Source organism: Mauremys reevesii, linkage group 23 (assembly GCF_016161935.1).
Source record: "Mauremys reevesii isolate NIE-2019 linkage group 23, ASM1616193v1, whole genome shotgun sequence".
NCBI lineage: Eukaryota > Metazoa > Chordata > Testudines > Geoemydidae > Mauremys > Mauremys reevesii.
Genome location: NC_052645.1, coordinates 1,989,115 through 2,011,706, shown reverse-complemented (window position 1 = coordinate 2,011,706; position 22,592 = coordinate 1,989,115). Strand labels below are relative to the sequence as shown.

The following is a 22,592-nucleotide window of genomic DNA, read 5'->3' as shown; positions in this document are numbered from 1 at the left end:
TTGTCTGCTGCTTTCAGGGAGGGAGGGGTGAGGCTGTACCCAGAACCACCTGCGACAATGATTTTTGCCCCATCAGGCACTGGGATCTCAACCCGGAAATTCCAACGAGGGGGGGAGGCTGCGGGAACTATGGGATAGCTACGGGATAGCTACCCACAGTGCAACGCTCCAGAAATCGACGCTAGCCTCGGACCGTGGACGCACACCACCGATTTAATGTGCTTAGTGTGGCCGCACGCAATCAATTTTATACAATCTGTTTTGCTAAACCGGTTTATGTAAATTCAGAGTAATCCCGTAGTGTAGACGTACCCTGTGTGTCAGTGTAGATGCTGCTGTTCATTATATCACCATAACTGGCCTCCTCCAGTATCCCACAATGCCCGCCGTGAACTCACCTGCCCTGCATTCCTGCTACAGAGCCATGGGCCCCTCCCCTTTCATCGCTCCGGGAAGTTCTGACAGCTGAGCCTGCTGCTCTGCTCCGGCAGCCAGGAGCAAATCACTGCCGTGGATGCTGCTCTCTCCCGCCCTGCGAACACAGAGCAGGGTGGTGGGAACTTCCTTACATGGGGGGCCACCGGCATCTGAACTGTGACACCCCCAGGACACCCCTTCCCTCGAGGAGGCTCTTACCTTCTAAACAGGGACGGCTGTTTTCTAGTAAAATCACTAAAAGGGAAGGAGAAAACTCGAAAGAGGTTCCTCCTGGCGCTCACGTCCTTGAACCCGAATACTCTCTCAGTCCTCAAAGAGAGACCTGGAGAAGGAGACTTGCTGAAGCAAAGCCACAGGGTCTCTGAGGTTTCCCTGGCCCCTCCCCCCTGTCCTGCCTGGCTGATGTCAGCATCTCTCTGTGAGGTCACCACCTCCCCACCACCTTTGACCAATAGTCTGAGGTCCTGCAAAAGGCCTTTGTGATGTCACTGCCTGTCACGGACTCACAGATCGTGCCCACTCATGGCCCCGTGCGGTCCGTGGGGGGTGCCCCTTTCAGTGCGACAGCCCTTCTCGGGGGTCCACTCTCTCTCGGGGTCAGGCCCCTCCACCTCCTGGAGCCGCACCTCTCTGAGCCTTAGCACGTCTGTCTCTCGCCGTGGGCCCCTCAGGGAGTCCACGCGCTCTGGACCCCCTGGGCCTCCTCACCCCCGAAGGGGTTGATGCCCCCTGTTCTCTAGACCGGAGTGACTCTCAGCCAGCGTAAAACAGGAGGGTTTATTGAGAGTTGAACACAGCACAGGAAACTCTCAGGGCCTCAGGCCTGGCCTCCCTCAGCCCAGCACATCCCAGTCCCCCTGCAGCCAGGTGGGCTCTGCCTGCTTCCCCTCGCCAGCCCCAAGCCCCCCTGCTTCCCAGCTGGGCCTCTGATATCCCCGGCCCCAAGCCCCACCTCTGTCCATTGTCTTTTCTCCAGGTAAACAGGGTTGCTGGGCCTCCTCTCCTCTCCGTCCCCCTCTGGCTGGAACAGGTTGGTCACTGGGTCCTCTCCCCGCAGCCCATTGTCCTCTCACTGGCTAGAACTGGCTGTGACTCCTGAGCTGCGTCTCCGGGTCACCAGGTCACCAGGTCACCAGTCGCTGGGGTCTCCATCCTCCAGGCCAGAGCATTGGCCTGAGCCGCCAAGAAGAAGTTCCAGCCCTGAAGGGAGCAGGACTTTCAGCACAATGGTAAAACTGCACGAGCACAACCACGAAAAGATTTAAACCCTCAATCGCCTGATCCGAAGTCAGACACCTTATCCATTAGGCCACGTGGTTACACAGAAAAAAAAGGCCCTCCAGGCACTTCTTTGGAAAAGGCCGACACTGACACATCCAACGAAGTGGGGATTCAGCCACGAAAGCTCATGCTCCAATACGTCTGTTAGTCTGTGAGGTGCCACACGACTCTTTGCTGCTTTTGCAGACACTGTGTTTCTCGGGTCAGCTACTGAGGGGGGCCGAGACTCTTTGGGCACAAGAAGTCGAGTTCCCAGTGACACGTGAGACTTAATTCTCTGGAGCCAGGTGCAGGGCTTTGGCAGGGAGGCTCAGGCATGGGGGATTGTGGTGCTACGGACGGACCAGCTGTCTAGGTGTGGAGATTTATTCTCACTGAGGAGGAGGAGGGGAATCCTGCTGATAGGCAGTGGCCAGGGCCAGTGCAACCACTAGGCAAACTAGTCGGCCGCCCAGGGTGCCAAGTGGTTGGGGCACCAAAACGCATTATGGGGAGGTGGGGAGTGGAGGTGAGCTGGGGCAGGGGGCTGGGAGGTGCGGGGGGAGGGCTGCCCACAGCAAGTAACAGGGGTGGGAGCGTGCAGGTGAACCGCTCCCTGTCCCAGTTCACCTCTGCTCCGTCTTCTCCCCTGAGCACAATGCCCCCGCTCTGATTCTCCTCCCCTCCCAGGCTTGCCGCACTAAACAGCTGATTGGCACCACAAGCCTGGGAGATGGGAGACGTGGCGAGCTCAGGGGAGAAGGTGGAGCGGAGGTGAGCTGGGGAGGGGAGCTGCTGCAGGGGGGGCTGCCCGGCTCGTCCCCATGGCCCCTGCCCCTGCACTCACTGCATGGTAAGTGGAGTGACCCAGCCCCAGCCTGGTCCACTGCCCTTGCTCCCAGCAACGCCGCCGGCGAGTGCTGTGGGGCGGTTCCCCCCCCCCCCGCCAAGCTGGGGAGCCAGGGGAGCAGAGCAGGCTGGGGCCGCAGGTCTCTGTGGGGGGAAGCAGAGGGGGGCTGGTCCCAGGCCATCGTGGGACATGGGGGGCTGGCTACTTCCTGCAGGAAGTGGAGTGACCCAGCCCCAGCCTGCTCTGCTCCCCTGGCTCCCAGGCTTGTGTTGGTGTTGGCTGGATTTGTGCGGGTGTTTGTGTACATTAGCAATTGTGTGTGTGTGGCTGGATTCATGCATGTGTTTGTGTATGTTTGCAATTGTGTGTGTGCGCGCATGCTCTGCTGCCCTCTGCCAGTGCAACAACCGTTTCTCTATATGTCACAGCCCCCATACCGTTGACCCCGATGGTGATTTCCCCATCTTACAAGGGCTGGCTGGCCTGACCCTTCTCCCCTCTGCGGAGTGTGGCAGGGGCTGCAGCTCACCCCCTGTGGGGCAGGAGTGCCACGGTGTGGGGTGCTGGGCTCCAATGCACCTGGAGAGCAGCTCAGGTGAGGCTGAGCAGGGCGTGTGGTGTCTGTTCTGCATTGCCTGGTGCTGGGCCATTGCACAATCCCCAGCCATGCCACAAAGGTCCCGAGAGGGATTGGGGGGCCAAGCAGATGATCCAGCAGGAGGGGATCATTCTCATTGGTGGCTGTCCAGTGGCAGTGAGTTCCACAGGCCTCGGCACAGGCTGTGTGGGGCAGGAGGTCCTTGTGTTGGGAGCAGTGGGCGTGAACTGTGTGCAGTTGTGTCTCTGTGCAAGATTGCGAATATTCTGGTGTGTGTGTGTGTGTGTGTGATTGAGAGTGCGGCTGTGGGGTGTGATTGTTTCTCTCTGGGGGGGTTGGGCTAGCATGCCCCTCTGGGTGTGTTGTGTGTGAGTGTTCTTGGGATTGTGTGAGTCCCTTTGTGCGTCAATGTGTGTGTGTGTCACTTGCTGCAGGATACAAAATCCTGCAAAGCCACCACACACATACAGAGTGGGGCTCAGCCCCACCAGCAGGGGGCAGCAGGGACACACACGTCTCTCCTGGGCCAGCTTGGACAATTTCCCATCACGACCCGGCACAGCGCTGGTGCCCCCGCACGGGGGTGGGCAGTGACCGGGCGGGGGGGGGCAGGGACAGAGCTTTGGGGGTAGGGGGGAGCAGGGGCAGGGAATGATGGGGGAAGGGCAGGGCTTATCGGGAAGGCAAAGTCTGACTGCGGGTGTTTACAGCCGGGATCACACGGGGTGAAGGGGGCGGGGCCGGGGGCAGCGGGAGTCGGGGGTGACACGCGGCCGGTGCCTGGGCCCGGCGGACCCACCCAGACCCGCTCACACCCAGATGCAGGGGGGGGGGTTACAGCCCCAGCTCACTGCTCTCCCTGCCCCAGTGCTCCTCCGTGGCCCCACAGAGGGTGGGGGGAGCGAGGAGCAACACTATGTGCTCCATGCGTCCTGGTCACTTTCCCCACCTGGTGCTGTGATGGGAGCATCAGAAGCTGCTGCTCTCTGCCCTCCCCTGATGCAGCCTGGCTGAGGAAAGTGACCTGGATGCAGGGAGCTCGGATGATGTCACTTCTCGCCCCTCCCCATGCCCTGCAGCCCCTCGGGGTGCCCGGAGGAGCAGCATCCCAGGGAGGAGCAGGCAGCAATGCCAGCGGCTCCATGTACACAGGTCAGTGTCCCCACATGGGTGCAGGAGGGGGTGCAGGGGTTAGGGATGAAGGGGGTGCAGCAGAGGGGCAATGGCTGGTGGCACAGGAGCAGGGGCGGCTCTAGGATTTGCGCCGCCCCAGTAGGGCGGCACGCCACGGGGGACGCTCTGGCGGTCGCCGGTCCCGCGGCTCCGGTGCATCTCCTGCAGACGTGGCTGCAGAGGGTCCGCTGGTCCCGCGGCTCCGGTGGACCTCCCGCAGGCATGCCTGCGGATGCTCCACCAAAGCCACGGGACCGGGGGACCCTCCGCAGGCACGTCTGCAGGAGGTCCACCGGAGCCGCCTGCCGCCCTCCCACGGGATGCTGCCCCAAGCGCGCGCTTAGCGCGCTGGGGTCTGGAGTCGGCCCTGCACAGGAGGGGAGTGTGGGAGTTAAGGGCAAAGGCGACAGTGTAGGGGTTAGGGCACAGGAGGGGGCAGGAATTAGGGGTGAAGGAGGCACAAGGGTTGGGAGTGCAGGAGCTAGCTGTAAACGGGGAGGCGGATCGTCCGGGGCAATGGGGAAGTGCCAAAGTACAAGTTTTGCCCCGGGCACCATTTCCCCTAACGCTGGTCCTTGGTCACATTTCTTGCTGGGAGGGGGAGGGGAGAAGAGGTGTTTTCTCTCTGTTTCTTTCCTCTCCATTTCCTGCTCCTTCCTTCAATTCCAGAAACCTCCCTTGTGTTTCAGACTGTGCAGTGATGCCCTCCCCACCCCAGGCCTCTGGAGCCTTTGGAGCAGAAAGTTCCCAGGAGCTGAGGGTGTATCCAGGGGTGAGTAGCTGGCAGGAAGGAGCCCTAGCAGCTCTTCTGGGAGCGCAGGGGAGGAATGACTCCCCCCTCTCTAGATTCTCCCCATGGGGCTCTGGGGAGCAGGGAGGGTTGTGTGATAAATTCCATCCAACTCCCCCTTTGTTCCAAGCCGAGGGACGTCTCAGCTCTGCACGATCCCCTTGGCAGCACCAAACAAGGGATGTTTTCCACTGCCCAGGAGACACCAGCCAGAGACTGATGTGCTGGAAATATGTTGGGAAAAGGGACTGTCTGAATTGCCAAGGCAGGGAATGAACAATCTACAGTAACATCATTAACCACAGACACACTCTAGCCATGCTCCAGCCAGTAGGGAAAAGGGCAGGAATTCTTGCTGCTCAGCCATGGCCACATGTACAGAGCTGCACAACAGTGAGTGTGCTGGGGAAGCTGGTCTGAGCAAACAATTGGAAATGACCCTTCAGTGAGAACAGAACCAGAGTGTAGAAAGATCCATGTGTTAAGTGGTTGTGGCTGAGGGCTTAGGGAGCTGAGCTATGACACCATAGGGGTTTTTCTGTGGAAGTTTGATTCTTGCCAGCTAGGGAAGGCTGGTGTGTGGTGTCTCCATGGCTGTACTTTCAATGATGCAGATTTCTCTCTCCCATCGTTTTGTGGGCATCCTACTAGATTGCCAGCTGCCTTTCAACTGCAGTGTGGAGACTTTGTGTGTGTGGGGAGAGACAGTGAGTGTGTTGAGGTAGGTAGGAGCGGATCATTATTATCCCTACTTGAAAGAGGGAGGAGCTGAGGCTGAGAAAAGAGAATTGACGTGTCTTAGGTCACACAGCCAGCCCATGGCAGAGTTGGGAATAGGACCCAAGAGCCCTGATTTTCAAACTAACCATCACATCTTGAATTTCAGACATTGAATGACCTGAATAAAGTGCTCTCGGATGAGCTCCAGACCAACAACAGTGCACAGTAATTATTCAGCAAGTATTTGAGGAGAACTGCAATGTTAGAGAGAATCATGAACTGCTCAGAGACCATTAATGCAGCAAAGCAGCAAAATTCATCAAACATATGACTGGTTCTGACTTATTTCCTTGCTCTTAAAAGAGAACAACAAGGACCTGAGTCTCCTCCCTGTCAATAACCCCCTGCTCAGCCAATCAGGGTAGAGACTGAGGATGGGAGGCTGAGGGTTCTCACCAGAGAGCCCAAAGGATGGCCAGGTCACCAGTGGGGATCACTGCCCGAGCACTATTTCAGCCCCACATTTTTGGGTGGGCCTCCCACAATGGGAGCTGTCGAGCACTCCCCCGCAACACACACACACACACGCACGCACACACACACTGCTCCTGGTGTTGGGAGGGGAACACGTGAAAGGACAAAAGAAGCAAGAGACAAAGAGAAAGGAGGAAGGGATGGATGGAGGAAAAGGTGAAACAAAAAGGACAAACTCTAATGACCACAGTGATTCTAAAGGACAAAATCCCAGGTGCGGAATAAAATTCTGCCTCCTTAAGTTTGTATTTTCCATGCCTAAAATTCAACTGTCACTAGATGGATCAGACTGAACAGGTTTCAAACCTCAAGGAGGCTCTTACCTTCTAAACTGGGATGGCTGTTTTCTAGTAAAATCAGGAAAAGGAAAGGAGAAAACTCTAAAGAGATTCCTCCTGGCGCTCACGTACCTGAACCGGAATACTCTCTCTGTCCTCAAAGAGAGAACTGGAGAAGGAGACTTGCTGAAGCAAAGCCACAGGCGTCTGTGAGGTTTCCCTGGCCCCTCGCCCCTGTCCTGCCTGGCTGATGTCAGCATCTCTCTGTGAAGTCACCACCTCCCCACCACCTTTGACCAATAGTCTGAGGTCCTGCAAAAAGCCTTTGTGATGTCACTGCCACACCCCTCCCTTGCTGTGCTAATGTCCTGCCCCTGGCCAGGCACTTTGGAGGATTGAGCTACTCCCTGTGGATCACCCCACTCAAGAAGCGTTCGTTCTAGGCAGCAAGCCGGCTAGACAGGAAAACATCAGACACTTCTCCCAATGCTACACTCAGTTTTTCAGAAATTAGTCGACTTTATGGCCAGAAGAGACCATTAGAGCATCTAATCTGACCCCCTGCATATCACAGGCCTCCTATATGACACAATAGCTACTTTTGGGGCAAATACATTCTAGAAAGGCATCTAGTCTTCATTAAATGACATCAGGAGATGGCAAATCCATCACTTTCCTTGATAGCTTGTTCCTGTAGTGAATCATCCTGGCTGCTGAATATTTGTGTCTTATTTGTAATATGAATTTGTCTCTTTTCACCTTCCAGCCATTGGGTCTTGTTATACCTTTCTCTGCTATATTAAAGAGCCCTTTCATACCCAATCTTTTCTCTCCATTAAGGCCTTTCAATACTTCAATGAAGTCACCTTTCAATCTTCTTTTGATAAGCAAAACAGGTTGAGCTCGTTCAATAGCTCAGTAGAAGGCATTTTTCTCCAGCCCTCAGAACATTTGTTGGCTCTTTCGTTATCAGACTTCTCAACTGCAGCTGGATGTGGTTCTTGTTCTTCTGCACAGCACAGCTCCTGGAGAGGAGGGATCTGCAAATGTACATTCGTATGATACCTTTGTTTAATTGATGAAAACATAAACTGGACACTTAGAGGATTGGAACTGATTTCAGCTGATGGACAGCTTTGCTCGGTTTTTATGCATTTGAACAGCAAAATGTTGAGTGTTTACATTCATATCAAGCACCCCCGTATAGAGGAGCTCCTGAACATAATGGAGAATGGAAATGAAAATGTTTTCCTTTTTTTAAAAAAAGAAAAAAGGTTATAAGAGAACACAGGAGTTTGACCAAGTACCACTGTGAGCAGCAAGAAGCACTCTATCACTGAGCTATACCCCCGTGACAACAGGAATATAGAATTGTGATGTCCAGGACTTTGCAGGATAGACCCTGCTTCATCGAGCTCCTTTGCCATTCCCAGACCACAGGTGGTTTTAAAAATGGGGTTTGATTAAACTTCTTAAATGTGGCAAACACCACAGCTTGCACACCCACCGATATAGCTTCTCCCACTGACATAGCTGCCACCTCTTGGGAAGTGGATTAACTGCACCCACAGGAAAACTCTCTCCCCTCTGCCCCTCACCTGCCTAAGGCTCTGGGAGGGAGTTTGGGTGGGGGGAGGAAGTCTAGGGTGCAGGCCCTGGGATGGAGTTTGGGTGCTGGGTGCAGGCTCTGGGCTGGGGCAGGAGGAAGGGGGAACAGGAGTAGGGGTGGGGTTGTGGGCTGTGGGAGGAAGATTGGGGTGCAGGCTCTGGAGGGAGTTTGGGTGCAGAAGGGGTGAGAGGTTGGGCTCTGGGAGGGAGTTTGGGTTGGGGAGGGGGTCCGGGCTGCAGGCTCTGGGATGGAGTTTGGGTGCTGGGTGCAGGATCTGGGCTGGGGCAGGAGGAAGGGGGAACAGGAGTAGGGGTGGGGTTGTGGGCTGTGGGAGGAAGATTGGGGGTAGGCGGGAGGGGTGTGTGGGAAGGGGGTGGGGGGTGCAGGCTCAGGAAGGGGGTCAGGGGTGTGGTGCTTACCTGGGGCTCCAAGGCAGGGCAGGCTGGGGGGCCTCCATGTGCTGCTGCCCCCAGGCATCACCCCCACAGTGTCCCATTGGCTGCAGGGGCTCGGGACAGGGGCAGCGTGTGGAGGCACAGACCCACCCCACCCTGCCATGCGGAGGGGCCGGCAGCCACTGGAGTGAGCAGTCAGATGACTGGAAGGGTTTTCCAATCCCTGTAATAGCTACATGAACAGAACAATTCTTCCTTTTCTTTAGCACTATCTAACCAGGGCTTAGGTCACCTTAACTCTATGGGTTGGGGGTGGGTTTCACACTCTAAGAGACGTCACGCTGCCAGTTCAGTGCCCAGCGTACACCAGCCCTTAGATCCCTCTTGGCATTTCAATGTAGGCACTGACCTGTGAGAGGAAAACATCAGCTCACAAACACAGAGACTGAATTCCCCACATTTAATCTCCCTGCACTTTCCAGAAAGTCACAAAATTCAATTCATTCTTGCTAGGACAGAGAAAAAATAAGTGACACTAAGTTTTTGGCTTGGTTAAATAAAATTAAGTGTTTAATCAATATAGTAAAAAAATCTGTCTTGATTCCTCTAACTACCACCACAGCGTGAAATAGGAACAGAGACAAAGCTTGTCAGTGACGACTAATTTAGCAAATGATCTTCCCATTATTAATTTCCACGCTGTCCCCATTGGAGGTCTGGGCATCTCCAGTGTCATTGCTCTGCGTTCACCTTCCCCTTAGAATTGTTCTCGGACATTTGCCTTCCTCTGCAGCATGGGGCTCGGGTCACTTGCTGGAGGATTCCCTGCACCTTGAGGTCTTTAAGCCACGATTTGAGGACTTCAATAACTCAGACATAGGTTAGGGGTTTGTTACAGGAGTGGGTGGGTGAGATTCTGTGGCCTGCATTGTGCAGGAGGTCAGACTAGATGATCATAATGGTCCCTTCTGACCTTAAGTCTATGAATCTATTTATCTTTTTCCAAATTTGGAAAATTGTGCAGTTCAGAATGTGAATAGTGACCCCGTCTCCTTCCTGCACCTGCTCTACATTGCTCCACAGCAGCTTCTCCCCCTGCAGAGTCACCCCAGCACGGCAGTGCAGCCGCCCAGGGTTCAGCAGGGGCCCCTGGCAAGGACAGTGGGTGCAGCTAACAGCCCAGTGTGCCTGGCAGTGAGGCAGCTGTAAAAAAGCAACCTCCCTCCCCCCAAGAAGTACAGAGACTGAATTCCCCAACTGTAACATCATGACCCCCTGTAGAAAGCCACACGTGTCAGTTGTATTGTCACAGGGAGATGCAAAAATCAAGTGACACCAATTTTTAAGTTGAGGAGATAGTTATTAACCTCACAAAAATACACTAAAGATCCCTCAACATAACACCTGAAGGTGAAATATGACCAGAGACAAACCTTGTCAGCAAAGGCTCATTTCCCAAACGATCCTCAAAATGTTACTAATTCCCACCCCTCCTCCACAGGAGCTCTGTGCAGTGTCACTGTTCTGCAGGCAGCTTCCCATTCAATGCTGTTGTGGGACATTCCCAGGCCTGCAAATGTACCAACGACAGAATTTGAAGAGCAAACCTGGCTCCTCGCCCCAGGCGGGATTTGAGTGTTTTGTCCCTGTCACTTAGTCTTTGTCAATAGTACAGATGCCAGGGGCAGGACTCCAGGCTCTGCTTGAGGGATCCTGGCACAGGGGCTGGGGGGGAGAAAGGATTGTAGATTCTCACCTGACCTCTGGAGAGGAGGTAATAATTGAAGGGGGCATTTTTGACTCCTCCCCTCCTCAGTGTCCCAGGGCTGGAATTCTGGAATATATGTATTCTGTCTGCAAACACCCCTCCCCCGTCCCCCGGGGCGGGCTGCAGCGCTCGCTGGGGCTGTCTCCAGTGGCTGAAGTTGCCTCCATCTCTACTTTACCTGGGGGGTGTGGGGGAGACAAAGAGAGGAGATGGTCCCAGGGTGTGAAAGCAAAATTAGGGGGCTGGGAAAGAAGGACTGTTTGGAAAGGTGGGTTTTTTGCGAGGGGATGGGAGGTCATTCTTGTATTGGACCAGCTTCCGGTGGGGAGAGAGCGAGAGAGCGAGAAGCAAAATGTAAACTGTGCTCTTTCCCCAGCAGCAGGTGGGCCACATCGTCTCTCTGCTGGCCTGGCTTCCCGGGACGGGACCCGGCTACCACTACAGGGCAGGCAAGAGTGGCGGCCCGGGTGGGCAGGGGGCGGGGCCCGAGCAGAGGGGCGGAGCCGCGTGAGCGGGTATGCAGATCTGTGTGCGAGCAGAGCATTGTGGGAGCAGACGCAGGCTGCTAGGCAGGGCCCGACTTTGGCACCGGGAGCTCGGCGTGGAGAAGGGAGGGGCTCCGGGGGACGCGTCGGGGCAGCTGTCGGCAGTGGGGGCCGGTGTGGGCGAGGCCGGCGGTCGGTCCGCCCCGTGTGTTATAAGTGCAGGGCGAGCGAGGGCAGGCGGCGGCCAGGCAGCAGGAACTCATACTTACCTGGCAGGGGAAATACCATGATCACAAAGCAGCAAAGAATCCTGTGGCACCTTTTAGACTAACAGACGTTTTGCAGCATGAGCTTTCGTGGGTGAATACCCACTTCTTCGGATGCAAGCAGTGGAAATTTCCAGGGGCAGGTGTATATATAAGGAAGCAAGCTAGAGATAAAGAGGTTAGATCAATCAGGGAGGATGAGGCCCTGTTCCAGCAGCTGAGCTGTGAAAACCAAGGGAGGATAAACTGGTTCTGTAATTGGCAAGCCATTCACAGTCTTTGTTTAGTCCTGAGCTGATGGTGTTAAATTTACAGATGAACTGGAGCTCAGCAGTTTCTTTTTGAAGTTTGGTCCTAAAGTTTTTTTGCTGCAGGATGGCCGCCTTAAAATCTGCTATTGTGTGGCCAGGGAGGTTGAAGTGTTCTCCTACAGGTTTTTGTATATTGCCATTCCTAATGTCTGTGTCCATTTATCCTTTTCCTTAGAGACTGTCCAGTTTGGCCTATGTACATAGCAGAGGGGCATTGCTGGCATATGATGGTATATATTACATTGGTGGACGTGCAGGTGAATGAACCGGTGATGGTGTGGCTGATCTGGTTAGGTCCTGTGATGGTGTTGCTGGTGTAGATATGTGGGCAGAGTTGGCATCGAGGTTTGTTGCATGGGTTGGTTCCTGAGCTAGAGTTACTATGGTGTGGTGTGCAGTTGCTGGTGAGAATATGCTTCAGGTTGGCAGGTTGTCTGTGGGCGAGGACTGGCCTGCCACCCAAGGCCTGTGAAAGTGTGGGATCATTGTCCAGGATGGGTTGTAGATCCCTGATGATGCGTTGGAGGGGTTTGAGCTGGGGACTGTATGTGATGGCCAGTGGAGTCCTGTTGGTTTCTTTCTTGGGTTTGTCTTGCAGTAGGAGGCTTCTGGGTACACATCTGGCTCTGTTGATCTGTTTCCTTATTTCCTCGTGTGGGTACTGTAGTCTTGAGAATGCTTGGTGGAGATTTTCTAGGTGTTGGTCTCTGTCTGCGGGGTTAGAGCAGATACGGTTGTACCTCAGTGCTTGGCTGTAGACAATGGCTCTTGTGGTGTGCCCAGGATGGAAGCTGGAGGCATGAAGGTAGGCATAGCGGTCGGTAGGTTTTCGGTATAGGGTGGTGTTAATGTGACCACCACTTATTTGCACCGTGGTGTCTAGGAAGTGGACCTCCCATGTAGATAGGTCCAGGCTGAGGTTGATGGAGGGGTGGAAGCTGTTGAAATCATGGTGGAATTTTTCCAGAGTCTCCTTCCCATGGGTCCAGATGATGAAGATGTCATCAATGTAGCGTAGGTAGAGAAGGGGCATGAGTGGACGGGAGCTGAGGAAGCATTGTTCCAGGTCGGCCATAAAAATATTGGCATATTGTGGGGCCATGCGGGTGCCCATAGCGGTGCCACTGATCTGGAGATATATATTGTCATTAAATTTGAAATAGTTGTGTGTGAGGATAAAGGCACAGAGCTCAGCAACCAGTTGTGCTGTGGCATCATCAGGGATACTGTTCCTGACAGCTTGTATTCCGTCAGCGTGTGGGATGTTGGTGTAGAGAGCCTCTACATCCATAGTGGCTAGGATGGTGTTTTCTGGAAGGTCACCAATGCATTGTAGTTTCTTCAGGAAATCAGTGGTGTCACGGAGATAGCTGGGAGTGCTGGTAACATAGGGTCTGAGTAGAGAGTCCACATATCCAGACAGTCCTTCAGTGAGAGTTCCAATGCCAGAGATGATGGGGCGTCCAGGATTTCCGGGTTTGTGGATCTTGGGTAGTAGATAGAATAACCCTGGTCGGGGTTCTAAGGGTATGTTGATTTGTTCCGGTGTTAGTGTAGGGAGTGTCCTGAGTAGATGGTGCAGTTTCTTAGGCCTGGTCTACACTAGGACTTTAATTCGAATTTATCAGCGTTAATTCGAACTAACCGCTCAACCGTCCACACCAGGAAGCCATTTAATTCGAACTAGAGGGCTCTTTAGTTCGAATTTGGTACTCCACCCCGGCAGGTGGAGTAACGCTAAATTCGCACTTGCTAGCTCGAATTAGGCTTGGTGTGGATGCTAATCGAACTTAGCAGCTCCGGGAGCTATCCCACAGTTCACCACTCTGTTGACGCTCTGGACAGCATTCCGAGCTTGGATTCTCTGGCCAGCCACACAGGAAATGACCCGCGAAAATTTGAATTCATTTTCCTGTCTGGGCGGTTTGAATCTGACGTTCTGGTTGCACATCGGGGCGAGCTCCGCAGCACCTGCAACGATGCAGAGCTCTCCAGCAGAGGAGTCCGGGCAATCCCAGAATAGAAAGAGGTCCCCAGCATGGAGTGACCAGGAAGTCCAGGATCTGATCGCTGTGTGGGGCGAGGAGTCTGTGCTCTCGGAGCTGCGCTCCAACAAGCGAACGCCAAGACCTTCGAGAAGGTCTCTAAAGCCATGAAAGACAAAGGATACAGCCGGGATGCGATGCAGTGCCGTGAAAGTGAAGGACCTAAGACAAGGGTATCAAAAGTCAGAGCGGCAAACGGACGCTCCGGAGCCCAGCCCCAGACATGCCGCTTCTACGAGGCACTGCATGCCATTCTAGGTGGGTCTGCCACCACTGCCCCACCAGTGACGGTGGACTCCGAGGACGGAATAGTGTACCGGGACAGTTCCTCCCTGTTCGCCGATGGGGAAGATGAGGAAGGGTCTTTAGAGGACGGCGCAGGCGACATCGAACCCACTCCCGCTTTCCCTGACAGCCAGGATCTCTTCATCACCCTCACAGAGATCCCCTACCAACCGTCCCCGCCCGTTAACCAGGACTCGGAATCAGGGGAAGGATCAGGCGGTAAGTGCTACAAACAGGGAAACATTTATTTTTTTAAGAAACAGGGATTTATATAAAAAATAGAAATACTATATAAACATTTTTAAATATGAAACTAAACAAACAGCAGGTCTACACAAACAGCAATGGAGCAATAGTCCTCTGGGGATATTTCAAAAAAGCTCTCAGAGAGCAGCTGGAAAAGCCTCAGCAAGAGGTTTCTTGGGAGAGGTGCTTTATTGGGTGCTCCGTTGAAGCACACTCTTCCGCGCCATGCCATCCTCAGGTAGAGGGGGACCATCGCCTCTACGAGCATGGCAGCGTAGGGTCCTGGTCTGTGCAGGGCTTCTATTAACATCCGCTCTCTCTGTGTGCGCCTGACACGCCTCAGGGTGATGTCGTTGTGGAAGTGCTGCATCTAATTAGTGGAATTAGTGTACTGTTACTATTGTGCATGGTAGACTTTTACTTTGCATAAGAATGACCCTTGCTTAACAGAGTTTTACTTTGCATAAGAATGACCCTCGCTTAACAGAGTTTTACTTTGCATAAGAATGACCCTCGCTTAACAGCCACGTGTTGCAGGCCTCAGAGGAAAAGCATACAGGGGTCTTTCGCGGTCACTGGCGGGAGATGCCGCATAACGCTCATCTTTTCTGCTTTGCACATTGCCTCCAGCAGGAGAGCACAGCTAAGCACTATCTGATAAGCAGTCTGTACTGTAAGGCTTACCAGGACTTTGTGCAAGAGGGATGCAGCTGTCTCTCCTCGCTTGTGCGCTATCCAGTGCAATCGCGCCGCCAATGAGAGCGTATTCCGAAATCTCGGACTAGTTCCGAGATCTCCTGAGACTTGGTTCCCTGTTTGGTCTTCTTAACTGAAAATGACTAGACTGTGTTTACTGTTGGCAAACATGTATTTGTTCAAGGAAATCACCTACTTTTTCGCATCACACAGCTTGGCTCCTTCACGGACTGCCCGCCATCCCCTCGCAGAGGCTGGCTCAGATTAGACGCCGAAAGAAACAGACAAGGGACGACATGTTCCAGGAACTGATGGCCAGCTCCAGAGCGGAGGCGGCAGAGCAGAGACAGTCGAGGGAGAGCCTGTGTCAGCAGCATCGCACACACCTGGAACGGGAGGATAGGTGGCGGCAGGAAGACCAGCAGGCGACTCAAACACTGCTTGGTCTAATGAGGGAGCAAACGGACACGCTCCGGCGCCTTGTAGATGTTCTGCAAGACCACAGGCAGGAGGAGAGAGCCCCCCTGCAGTGCATCTGCAACCGCCCTCCAACGCCAAGAAGTCCTGTCCCCCCCTCACCCAAAGTGACAAGAAGGAGGGGCGGTAGGGGCCGTGAGAACTGTCACTGCACCGCAGCAGAGCGCTAATGTACAAGACACCTCTCGCGCTGTAAATTTGTAGAAGTTCTTCCCTTACAGGATCACCCAGTCCTAAATCCAAGTTTCAACCCCCCACTGTGTATAACATTATTAAAAGCGGTTTGCTGTTACTCTCTGTTTCCGTCACGTTTCTCGTGTCAGAAGACTTTGTGGGGGGGGGGATTTTTAATTACAGTGCATAGCCCACATTACCAGGGTACAGACTTGGGGGCAGGGTCAACTGCAGGGCACACACAGACTGCAGTCACTAGGCACCAGGGACAGTCTGTGTGGTGTATGCTGCCCCGGTCTTTCCTTGATGTGTAGGGTCCTGGTGCCTGACATCCCCGAATGTAAAGGCAGGCTTCCTTCACATGCATTTGGACCGTAGTCACGATCCTCCCGGTGCCCGAGCCCCAAAAAGAGACCTCATCCAGGGGCAGATACTCACCCTTCCCCACACCCTCACCCTTCCAACGCCCAAACCCACAGCCGTCATGGTAACCCCTATCCAAGGACGGCACCCCTCGCCCCTTCCTGCAAACCCACCCATCAGTGCACACCTTAACCAGCACAGAATGCTTCCATGTTTCAACGAAGAAACAGAAATGCAAAGTCAACGAAAGATTTATTATTAATTACTAAAACATGTCCTTAGTTTTAAAACGTCCTTGGGAAGTGGGGAAAACTTGGTTTATGATCAGGCTCTCTTAAAATCAAGTGGACAGTCACAGGTTACCCTGCTCTGCGAGGAAACTCGCTTTCAAAGCCTCCCTGATGCATATCGCTTCCCGCTGGGATATTCTCTCAGCACGGGTGTCTGGCTGATCATAAACAGCAGCCAGGCGATTTGCCTCAACCTCCCAAGCGGCCAAAAGGTCTCGCCCTTGCTCTCACAGAGATTGTGGAGCACACAGCAAGCAGCAATAACTACGGGGATATTCTTTTCGCTGATGTCCGAGCGAGTCAGTAAGGTCCGCCATCTCCCCTTGAGACGTCCGAAAGCACACTCCACCACCATTCTGCACTTGCTCAGCCGGTAGTTGAAGAGTTCCTTTTCAGTGTCCAAGGCGCCTGTATAGGGCTTCATGAGCCAGGGCATTAGCGGGTAGGCCGGGTCCCCGAGGATCACTGTAGGCATCTGCACATCCCCAACCGTTATTTTGTGGTCCGGGAAGAAAGTGCCTGCCTGGAGGCGTCTAAACAGACCAGAGTTCCTGAACACACGCGTCATGAACCTTGCCCGCCCACCCGACGTTGATGTTGGTAAAACGTCCCCTATGGTCCACCACAGCTTGCAGCACCATTGAAAAGTAGCCCTTTCGGTTAATGTACTCGCTGGCCTGGTGGGCTGGTGCCAGGATAGGGATGTGAGTCCCATCTATAGCCCCACCGCAGTTTGGGAATCCCATCGCGGCGAAGCCATCTATGATGACCTGGACATTTCCGACAGTCACTACCTTTGAGAGCAGTTGCTCAACGATTGCGTGGGCTACTTGAATGACAGCAATCCCCACGGTAGATTTGCCCACGCCAAAGTGGTTCGCTACTGACCGGTAGCTGTCTGGCGTGGCAAGTTTCCAGAGGGCTATGGCCACTCGCTTCTGCACAGTCAGGGCTGCTCGCATCCTTGTGTCCTGGCGCTTCAGGGCAGGGGACAGCAAGTCACACAGTTCAAGGAAAGTGTCCTTACGCATCCTGAAGTTTCGCAGCCACTCTGTGTCATCCCAGACCTGCAGCACTATGCGGTCCCACCAGTCTGTGCTTGTTTCCCGGGCCCAGAATCGCCGTTCCACACCATGAACTTGACCCATTGCCACCATGATCTCCACTGCCCGGCGTACCCTGCTTTCTGAGAGGTCTGCGCCACTCTCCTCACCGTGCTGCCGGAGCCTCCTCGCCCGGTTTCTCAGCATCTGACTGTGGAAGAGGTGGACGATAACGCGCGAGGAGTTGACAACGGCCATAAGTGCAGCGATGATCGCAGCGGGCTCCATGCTCGCAGTGCTGTGGCGTCCGCTGTAACCGACCAGAGAAGGGCGCGAACAGATTTCCGCCGGCGCTTTCAAGGAAGAGAGGGAGGGCGGGATTGACGGTTCAATGACGACACATTTTCCCCCAGCATGCATTGGGGAAATCCCAATTCAATGGGCAGCGGGAGTGCGGGAACTGTGGGATAGCTTCCCACAGTGCACCGCTTCCAAAGTCGAAGCTGGCCCCGTGAATGTGGACTCAGAAGTTCGAATTTGTGTATTTAGTATGGATACACAAATTCGACTTATTAAGGTCGAATCCACAAATTCGACTTAAGTAGATTCGAAATAGTCCTGTAGTGTAGACAAGCCCTTAGTGTATTCCTCAGTGGGATCTAAGGGAAGTAGCCTGTAAAATTTGGAATTGGAGAGTTGTCTGGCGGCCTCCTTTTGGTAGTCAGACCTGTTCATGATGACAACAGCACCTCCTTTATCAACCTCTTTGATTATAATGTCAGGATGGTTTCTGAGGCTGTGGATGGCATTGCATTCTGCACGACTTAGGTTGTGAGGCAAGCGATGTTGTTTTTCCACAATTTCTGCCTGTGTACTTCGGCTGAAGCATTCAATGTATAGGTCCAGACTGTCATTTCGACCCTCAGGAGGAGTCCATGTGGAGTTCTTCTTCTTGTGCTGTTGGTGGGAGGATAACTGTGTATCCGTGCGCTGTTCAGTGTTGTCCTGGAAGTATTCTTTGAGTCGGAGACGGCGAAAGTAGGCTTCCAGATCGCCGCAGAACTGTATCATGTTGGTGGGGGTGGCAGGGCAGAAAGAGAGTCCCTGAGATAGGACAGACTGTTCTTCTGGGCTGAGTGTGTGGCTGGATAGATTGACGATATTGCTTGGTGGGTTAGGGGTATCACGGTTGTGGCCCCATGTGGCAGGTAGGAGTTTAGACAGCTTACAGTCCTTTTTCCTTTGTAGAGAGGTGAAGTGAGTGATGTAGATCTCCTGTCTTATTTTAGTGAAGTCCGTTTGTATGGAAGTTTGGTTATTGATGATCACAAAGGTGGTTTTCCCAGGATGAGGCTTATCCATTGCACTGTGGGTGTGCTGACCCCTGCGATTTCCCCAAATGCGGGAAACTCAACTGCATAGTTTGTGGTAGTGGGGGACTGCGTTCGCGCTCTCCCCTGGCGATTGGTTTGAACAACAGAAAACCGACAGTGGGCTGCTTAGGCTTAGTGCACTCAGGGCCAGCTCTAGGCTTTTTGCCGCCCCAAGCAAAAAAATTTTTGCTTGCCCCTTACCCCAGTCCTGGGCTCTCACCCCGCCCCCCACCAATGCCCTCCCCCACCCACACTCCCTGCCACCCCAGCTCTGGGCTCTCCCCCACCAGTGCTGACTCCGCCCGCTCCCCCCTCGCCTCCAGCCGGTCTGGCGTTGACAGGGTGGGGGTAAGCAGCAGGGCTCCTGGGCTGCACCTCAGCCCAGGGTCCTTCCAGCCAGGACTCCCACTTCTGGGGCAGGGCAGCCCCAGAGGGAGCGGCGCCCCGGAGAGCGGGACGCGGGCCCCGCACAGCAGCGCCCCGCCCTCTATGGCCCCACTGCTGCTACTGTTTCTGGCTGCCCTGCCGCAGTCCCTGGGCGGCTTGGGCCACTTTGCCCAGCCCCGGCTGCGACACTCGGGAGCGGCCGCCCTGTGGCACCTGCACACAGCTCCGTGTGCCCCGTGGGGCAGCCCCCAGCCTGAGTGTGCCCAGCCACAAGGTGCGGGTGCTGCTCCCCCCGTGGTGCAAACCGCAGCAGCCCCAGGGCGCTCCCGCACAGGATGCACTGCTGCTTCGAGGGCCGGCTCTAGGCTTTTGCCGCCCGAAGAAAAAAAAAAAAAAAGGTGGCCGGAATGCTGCCCCTGAAAATGTGCCGCCCCAAGCACGTGCTTGGTTTGCTGGTGCCTAGAGCCGGCCCTGAGTGCACTGCAAAGCAGACTCTCGGGAAAGCAGTTGTCAGTCTGGGCCTTTGGAAGTGCTCTTTTCCACAGGCCCTGTACTTCTAGGTATCTTTGTCACAGGTTCCTCCTTGTAAGCAAAGCTCAGCTCTGGAACCTTACTTGGGTCTCTCTGTGTTCTTGGCTTTCCCTGGTCTTTTGCAGCTGATCTGCTCTCTAGTCTGCTTTTGGGGGGCTTGGACCGGTGCCTTCTTTGGCTCTAAGGGGAGCTGCCTGCCTGCTCTGCTTCTTTCCCTGCTTGTAGCTTCTTGCCCGGCCCTTCTTCTCGGGCTCTTCCTCCTTTGACGGGAGGACGGCCTCTCCAAAACGCCTGTCCCACCTGGTCTCCTCGTCCAACAGGCAGCCTGCCCCCTGCCCTGGGGCCGCTTTGGCTTTTGCTGTCTGTTCCTGTCTCTTGGTGGCCACCCTGTCTGTGCTACGGAGACTAGGCTGTCACAACCCCATGCTGGAGGAGGGGCTTTCCGTCGCTTGAGGCCCACCCACCGCCTCCCGAATGCCCTTAGCTACGCTGCGGGTTAGGCGGCGTGGCCGTGTCGCCCAGGAGCGGGTTTTCCCTTTTGCACACCTCTGACGGACGGAGCTGTTTTGACTTAACTGTTCAGCATGCACCGACCCTCGGGCCTGGGCTGCACGGGGAACGTAAATCGGCGCGGCTACATCAGTCCGCGCCTTGGTCGGAAGAATTCTTCCGTCGACCTAGCTCCCGCCTTTCGGGGAGGTGGATGGCCGGCACCAACAAGGAAAACCCTCTCCAGGACCCTTCTCCGGGAACAGGGCCCTTCCGTTTGGGGAGATTATGCTGCTTTAAAAAAGAGAAATTGTTTAACTGCCTTTCTCTGAGGCAAGGTTGACTTTGTATTGCTTCCCTCGTGGCTCCTTGTAGCAGTTGTGTTCTGAAATCTTTAGGGTTTGACTTCATTTATGATGAAATCTTGCTGTAACTTTATTCTAATTTTGAATGAGTAACTAGACCTGAGCTGTTTGGTGTGTTAGTGGAGGATTGTTTAAAAACCTGGGATTCCACTTTCTGCAGCCTTTCCATTACATTTCCTCTGAAAGCCACCGAAAGCCTCCACTTCCCACATAACTCTCTCAAACCTGCAGCCATCAGGCATACAGAAGATGCTTACAGTTTCACTCCATACGAGTCCAGTTCCTCGCTGTTTCCTGTCTAACCACTGCACACATATGGTATCCCCTCCCTACCCGGAGCTGCTTCCTGGCTTTTGCGCTCAGGACAGGAAAACGAGAATGGAGAGGTAAGCTGTGCAGGGAACTCTTCCTCAGCTCGCACTCCACTCCCCAAGGGCCTTTCGAGGTCTTCTACGGACTTCAGTTTCATTTGATTTCCAAGGTTTATGGGCTCATTAATTAGCCATCTCTCCTAATGCAGGGATCCCACGGGTCAGACCAAAGATCGATGGCCCAAAAGAGCTAAGAAACAGCAATAAAGCTGAGCGCTAGGTGTTACATTCAGATGAGCATCCAGAATCTGACTGTGCCCTGGCATGTTCAACGCTGCCGAAAAGAAGGAGCTCGTCAGGTCCCTCTGCTAGCACCCAAATCTGGTGGCTAGTCGGTCTGCTGGGAAATAAGGAAAAGGAAATGAATAAAGGAGTCAGGCAATAACAAGGAAATGAAGAGGTTTGTCGAACGGGTTCTGTCTGATTTACCGTCTTCCCAGCTACCCGTCCAAGTTAAAGACCTAGCCCAGTATCCTGTCTGCTGACAGCGGCCAATGCCAGGTGCCCCAGAGGGAATGAACAGAACAGGGAATCATCAAGTGCTCCATCCCCTGTCGCCCATGCCCCGCTTCTGGCAAACAGGGATACCTAGCTAGGGATACCGCTTTCAAAGCGCCATAGATGGACCTATCCTCCATGAATTTATCTGGTGCTTTTTTGAACCCTGTTATAGTCTTGGCCTTCACGACATCCTCTGGCAAAGAGTTCCACAGGTTGACTGTGTGGTGCGTGAAGCAAGACTTCCTTTTGTTTGTTTTAAAGCTGCTGCCTATTAATTTGATTTGGTGACCCCTAGTTCGTGTGTTATGAGAAGGAGTAAATAACTCTTTCCTTATTTACTTGCTCCATGCCGGTCATGGTTTTATAGACCTCCCTCCTATCCCCCTTTAGTCGTCTCGTTTCCAAGATGAAAAGTCCCAATCTTATGAATCTCTTCTTAGACGGAAGCTGGTCCATATCCCCTCATCATCTTTGCTGTCCGTTTCTGAATCTTTCCCATTCCCATATATCTTTTTTGAGGTTGGGGCGACCGCATCAGCACGCAGTATTCAAGATGTGGACGTACCATGGATTGATATTGAGGCGATATGATAGTTTCTGTCTTATTACCTGTCCCTTTCTTAATGATTCCCAACGCTCCGCTGCACATTGAGTGGATGTTTTCAGAGAACTATCCACAATGACTCCCAGATCTCTTTCTCGAGTGGTAACAGCTAATTTAGACCCCATCGTTTTATAGGGATAGTTGGGATTATGTTTGCTAATGTGCATTACTTTGCACTTATGAGCACCGATGTTCATCTGCCATTCGGTTGTCCCGTCACCCAGTTTTGTGAGATCTCTTTGTGGCTCTTGGCAGTCTGCCTGGGACTTAACTCTCTTGAGCAATTTTGTATCATCTGCAAATTTTGCCACCTCACTGTTTAGCCCTTTCCCCAGGTCATTTATGAATAAGTTGAACAGTACTGCTCCCAGTACAGACACCTGGGGATAAGAGAGGGCAGATCCTCTTCTGACACTGGCAGACCAGGTGCCAGCTCATGCCAAGGCCCCTAGGCCTTACTGAAAAGTGACAAATGCATGGCTGGAAACTAGTCTTGCTCACCTGTTTGTTAGTGTTGTTAAAACAGGCATTAGCTTTATAAAAACGTGTTTAGAGTCTATGACAAGCTCGTGAGTTGCTGCATGCATTATTCTCACCTATAATAGCTGTAGCCCATGTTGTAAGGTGATATATAAGCATTGGCACTAAAGCTGTAAACCCCCTTGCCGCCGCCACGCCACCAGTCAGGAGAGAAGCATTACCAAGTGTGAAATGCCAGTTTACCAGAAGAGGCGTCATCTCCTTTCCAACAAGAGAAGGCCCTGACTGAGACATCAGACAAGCCACTGTGGATCATCCGTGGACAAAAGACTTGGTTGATTGCTCCTCCTCACACACCTCCGAGGAGGCAGAGCCCTGCACAAACACTTGCCCCCAT

The 22,592-nt window shown here is 53.7% G+C and overlaps 1 non-coding gene across 1 annotated transcript; it reads left to right on the top strand.

Annotated features, from left to right (window-relative positions):
- The first annotated feature begins 18,389 nt into the window (after window positions 1–18,389).
- Window positions 18,390–18,554, top strand: LOC120389479. Its single transcript, XR_005590953.1, has one exon. It is a non-coding gene; the product is annotated as a U1 spliceosomal RNA (small nuclear RNA).
- Window positions 18,555–22,592: the final 4,038 nt, after the last annotated feature.